This window comes from Numenius arquata, chromosome 2, assembly GCF_964106895.1.
Source record: "Numenius arquata chromosome 2, bNumArq3.hap1.1, whole genome shotgun sequence".
In the NCBI taxonomy this organism is placed as follows: Eukaryota; Metazoa; Chordata; class Aves; order Charadriiformes; family Scolopacidae; genus Numenius; species Numenius arquata.
In genome coordinates, this window is record NC_133577.1 from 94,027,119 (window position 1) to 94,033,432 (window position 6,314).

Sequence of the window (6,314 nt, forward strand, 5' to 3'; positions counted from 1 at the left end):
ATACAATGGGCCTGGCAGTCACTCTGTCCTACTGAAGGAGAGCCTCTGTAATGCAGTGGCGTAAAGAGGGATTTTCAAGAGCTTTCACGGTTGGCCTAGCATAGCAGCTATGCCTGTCCTGCAGTACAAGAGCAGCCTCCAGAGCAGTTACTGCATGGTGTACTTCTCGTCCTGCCTGCCTGCCCGCCAGCTGCCTCGCAGGCAGACCCCCAGAACCATTACATGAGCATAACTTGAAATCTGTTACCATCCGGATCAGGCACAACGTCCCACATGCCGTGGGCACGACCTAGCCATGCCTTGTGTCTTGGGCCACCCCGTGTGATTACAATTCAAAACAACGAAGACCACTTCTGAAAAATCCCTCCCCTAAGCTACACCTTTTTTTTTTGGTTATAGCTATATAACAGCATACACAAGCTGTTCTATATATAAATAAGAAAATTAATTATATACTGCTTATCATTATTATTAATTTAAGGTAATAATTTATCCTTAATAAACATACTCAAATTCATGTCAAAAAATTTGGTCTAGGACTCATGCATGACTTTCAGATGTCACATGCCCTACATGAGACCACACAATGCAGAAAACAATAAATGGATTGCCTTTGACTAGGATTGCAAAATGGTTTGAGAAAGATTTATGGGAAGTTGTTACTCAAATGATGCTAGTGGTTTTCAAAATATCTTTCATATAGTACAGAATGAAGAGGGAGTTCTGGTTTTCTCACATTTTTAAAGTTTTGCCAGAAGAAACTATCCAGGTGATGAAAATATTCTCAATCTGTATGTTTGCACTTCCACAGGGGTGAGATTCTTCAAAGTTTCAGATTTCATAGTGCTAGTGTATCAGAGGCATTGAATACATTGGTGTGCTGACACCAAAGATGCTGAGCCAGTTCCTCGTCTGCATTGTGGCCCAGGGGTGGTGGCTGTTCTCTGACAGGTGATCTTTTGATTCCAGGGTCCAACTACATGTGCTCTCTGAAGAAGCTATGGTCAGTGCACCTTCATTTTTATTCCTTCAGGGACCACACAGAAACTTTCTGGGGTCCCCACACAGGTGGTAGCTAGAGGAGTAGGAGGCAGCCTAGCTATTCTCACTCTTGAACTCGCAAAAGAGCGACCACTGCTGTTGGTGGGCTGTTGATCTTCATGCAGGTGAGTTGTTGGTGGCTGGTGAGGGCTGAGGGGAGAGAAGAGCATCTTCTCTTCTTTAAATTTGAAAATCACTGCCCAGCATCCTGGAGGGGAGAAAGTATTAAACTTAGGAGTGAATACAGCTTGGGACCTCTGTCTGTTGGTATCAGAGCTATGTGCTAGCCCATACTCCAACAGCTCCTTACAACCCCACCTCACCTCTTCCGGCCCACAAACTGTGTGTGACTTGTCCTTTCTGATACCCCAGAGACCTGAAGCATGGCTGGCTTTCTTTTACAGCTTTTTCAATAGCTTTGCAACACACTGCATCGGCACTGGCAAAAGCCAAAGAAAAGCAATATTAAATTGCAATGAGCAAGTTACTCATTAGCACCCTCTACTTCATTAAAAAAAGAGAGGAAGCATGCCATCAGTTTGAGAACCTTCCAAAGCATTCAGCAAATCTCAGCAACAGCAACTTCTAATGACAATACACTGTTTTTAAGCATTGGTGCTTCATATAACAAATGATCTCAGACAGTTACAAAGGCTTATCTTCAAAGAGAACACAAGGCAATTTCTTTATACTTAATGGTTAATATGAAGAACAGTGGAATAAAGACACGAACTTTTCAGCACAAGCAATAACCTGTCATATAATCTGCTGTCTAGTTTTGTATTCTAGCAATTAACATCAAGGAATTATATTAGTTACATGTTGAAATATAGGACATTTTTCAGTTAAAATACAATGGTGGATGCTCTTGGGAAATGTCACTGACTGACTATGGTGCCAGGGCAGCAATAACAGTGTGCACTTTGTGTGCTCAGTGTATTCTGGAGTTCAGCAGTCAGTGCCACGGCACTGGTACACATCTTTTGCAGGGGCCTCTTGATGTCCCTGTATTGACTTCAGTCATCACATATTAAACATCCCAATTCAGAGGAGTTGACTAGGTGTGCCTGTTAATGCATTAGGATAAACACTGGAGAGGTTTTAGTCCAACACTTATGTAAAGAAATATTCATAGAATCATGGAATGGTTTAGGTTGGGAGGGACCTTAAAGATCATCTAGTTCCGACCCCCCTGCCATTGGCAGGGACACTTCCCGCTAGATCAGGTTACTCAAAGCCCCATACAACCTGGCCTGGCCAACATGGCCAACATCAGCTTGCTGGGTCAGAGCAAATGTCTAACTAATACAAGGGGGTTACAACTTAAAACACATTTTTTTCAGTTAAAACCAAAATGGTTAATTAGAGGCACAGTGGCAAAGGTGGTACGTTTAATATTGTGGTCTTTTTCTTAGCAGGTAGTTTGTGTTTGCCAAACATTTTCTTCTGTTACCATGATTTCACCTGATTATGTGTATCCAACAGGTTTGCTAAAAAGAAGGGCTGACTTGAAGAACTCTTAAAGGAGGAAAAAATCCAACAGTGTTTGCCATGGACAATTCTCAGGTAAATTCCATTTCTCATTACTCTTCCAAAGATGGAAGATCAGTTATGCTGACAAAAGGAAATACAATACATGAATAAACCGATGTTACCTCTCACATAAGTACTCAGATGGTGTCTGAGAGTTTCCCTATACCGAGTTCATGTTTTTTGACCTGTATCATTTTCACATTGTCTTTGATCTCCAGCTTCCTCAGCCATTAACATGAAAGGACAGAGCTTGGGAATAGACTGCCCGGGTGACCATAGTAGAAGTAAAAGAGAAGAGTGAGAATATTTTGTAAGATAAATTCAGTTGCAAACTGTCATATAATAGCTTGTCAGTAAATATTTCTCAATGTTTCCTCCCTCATCCCCTCAAATCAACCAACGAACCAACCGACCAACCAACCAAAACAACCAACCATAAAAGGCCCCAACCAGTGAGGAATATATCATCTGTTAAAATTGTTCCTAATACCTTGGCACTATAAATGTAAGCCTGTTCATTGTGAAGGATAATAGATATGCCTGACAAAAAATGTTCTTAGGCATATTGTTTCTTACTCTGCGAGACAGCAAACCTAATGTGCCATCCTACATGGTGATTTTAAATTTGACAGGGACCTGCCAATCCAGAACATACACGGAGTAATATATAAAAGGCTCAGGTGAGGCAAGCTGCCCTATGCTCCTTGTTCCAGAGGAATACTATCTCCAGCTGAATGCCTTGCATGTTTAGCAATGACACACAGATTTAATCCTCTTTTTCATTAGTAGTGTTGTAGAGTTATGTTATATTATTTCATTATTTACTATTTTATTACTGGAGGGAGTTGCAGTATATGACACACCGGGCTTTGTTGCAGTACCTTTCTAGGCAACTGTATTTTATTTGAGCAAATGATATTATAAAACAAAGTCTGAACTTTGTCTCTGAGCAATCACTTCCAAATTATTTAGATCTTACTGAATTTCCTTTTTTTGCTTTTTTTGGAACACTTTTCTTACACAGTAAGATGACACCTAGGAAGCTAATGAGACCAAAAATGCAGTCCTAACTCTCTTTTTTAGATTTCATGAAGCTAGTTGTTGCCAAAATAGTAGATTCAGAAAGAAGTAGCAGGGAAAGCTGGCCCGGCGCTTTAATTAACAGGAGGCTGCAGAGACCAGGGCAGACACAGGACCCCACCACCCGAGAGGGCAGGTCCCATCCTGGCCACGCATGGCTGGAACAGGAGCCCTGAAGGTTTCCTGGGGTGCAGTGCTTGTTCCAGGGTGAGCTGGGCACCTGAGAAAAGGGAGGTGTAAGTGGCTGATGGTACATTCACTTGCTCACACCTAAGAGCATGACTCTGTTGTTTCAAACATTTGCTCTGCAGACAAACAACTGCATCAAAGCCCCACCATCCTGTGGAGTCAATATTCAACATCAGCTTACAGGGTCAGGGCCAACGTCTAACTAATACAAATGAGCTATAACTCAAAATACATTTTTTTCAATTAAAACCAAAATGGTTATTTAAAGGTACAGTGGCCAAGACAGTACATTTAACATTGTGGTCTTTTTCAAGCATGTAATTTAATTTTCATTTAACATGGTGTCCTTTTTTGTGGATTTGTTCACACAGCTCATTCATTTATTTGCAAGATTTAAGTTTGCTTTCTGCTTTAGTGGTTTTTGTCCAAACTCTGATGTATGGAATAGAAAACTGACCACGGTCATGGCCTCACCAACCTTCATCAGACATCATTGTCCAGTCCTTGCCACTGGCAGGGAGAGTAGCCAGGATTTGGGGGCTCAGTTCAGGGGCCCTATGGCTGCAGGAGCAGGAGTGGGTGATGCTTCTTGGGCATAGAAGGGAACCAGTGGCATCTGCAAACAGAAAAACTTCCACATTTAGTTCAGAAGACCATGGGTAATGTTTTCAGGTTGCTGAAGATTTTTCTTGTGGAATTTTTGCTCAGCTACCACATCCAGTCAGTGTGATTTTTAGGTTGGGGTTTTTTTTTTGTGCTTTTGTTGTGTGTTTTTTTTTTTCTTTTTTTCTACCTTCAAGGATGTACAGAGGTAGGAAAATAAAAACTGCAGAAGCTGTCTACAATGATTGTGTGTGGATTATTTTTGTCTTCTGCTGTATTAAGGTGAATATGAGCTCCGTGGCTATAAATAATTTCACAAAATGAACACTGCCACCTGTTGTGCAAAGGGATGCAGAAGTACACAGATGAGACACAAAGAAGCAGATGAACTTTGAAATAGGCCTAAGTGGATGAGACACCTAATTTCAGCAATTTTTCTAATTTTGTATCAAGCCACAAGTAGCACCTTCTTCCCTGGTGGCTGGCACAGTGCCCCATGGTGGAAGGTTGAGAAAGGGCAAATCAGGATACCATGTTGTGTTTCCAGAGGTCAATCTCTGACCATGGTGCATGCCTTCATGCCGTAACGCAAATCACATTTCCAAAGCAATTAAACACTTCTGAATGACAGGCAAAATATGACACCTGCAAAATAAAGGTCATTATTTAATAGAGAAGTCTTGCGATAAATGACAGATGCCATTTAACAGGAAATATTGGGTTGAATCTTCACAAAAACATAGCAAAATAATTAGTACTAAATATATTTAGTACTGATGATTTGAAGAAATAATATGGACAAAAGCTTATTGCCCTTCAGCACTGGATGAGTAAAGGAAAGCTTTTTAATTTTTCAGATGAAACTCTAGGTGTCACTCTTAGAAAACAAGACTCATGTTGGTCCCAGTTTACTCCTGATTCTTCAGTTGAAGGAGAAAGTATCAGAGCATGTTTCATAAGTAGTTTCCTTGGATGGAAAACTGAGATACATATTGGATACAGTTGGATTGGAAGGGTTTTTTTCTAAATTCAACTGCCACAAACTTAGAATTGAAATTAAAAACGCGGCAAAGAAAGAAGGGCATATAACCAAAGACTAGGGTTATAAATCAGATATTAATTCAATCTCTGGTTTTACTACAGACTTCCTATGTAGGCCAGTTGCTCCATTAAGGTTCTGTTCTCCTTTGGCAAATGGAAAAATTGTCTATCAATTATTTGCCTAAGTTAATTTATCTTTGCTTTGCGTACGGAAATCTGCAGAAGGCATTTAATACCTGTGTAATGTTAATTGTTGTTGCTATTGCTTAGTGTGGCTTGTCTTATGACAGTGTTTTGGTCTTTTGGAGTAGTGACTTATTACATGAAAAAAAGGGTATTTTGTGACTGCTACTGCAAAGAGAAGAAAGAAAAGTATGTGGCTGTGTATTAAAATTGTCACTAGCTCATAACTTCTTGAAAAACACTGATCTAGTGGAAAGTGGCAGCTGCACATGCAATTTTGGTGTTATGTAAATAATACAGCAGCAGTCTGCAAAGGCAACAATTTCCACCACAGACAAGCCCATGTACAAATTTTCTCTATTTTCCCTGAAGTGCTTTTTTCTTTGAAGTGCAAAATGTTCAGAGCAGAGTCTATCCCTTAATAAGTAATTTCTGCTATAACCAGAACCATCAACAGCAAATTCCTGATCTCAGCTGGGGCCATGATGTGATGTTATAATGTCATCCTTAGCAAATGCTGGGATAGTTTCCCTCAGATAGAATTAGAGGGAAGATAATTTTCCTGACACATGGGAATAAGAATGGGAAAATTGGGCAAAGATGTAACTTTTGTTGGATTTGGCCACTTGGTGACTGCTTCTTCA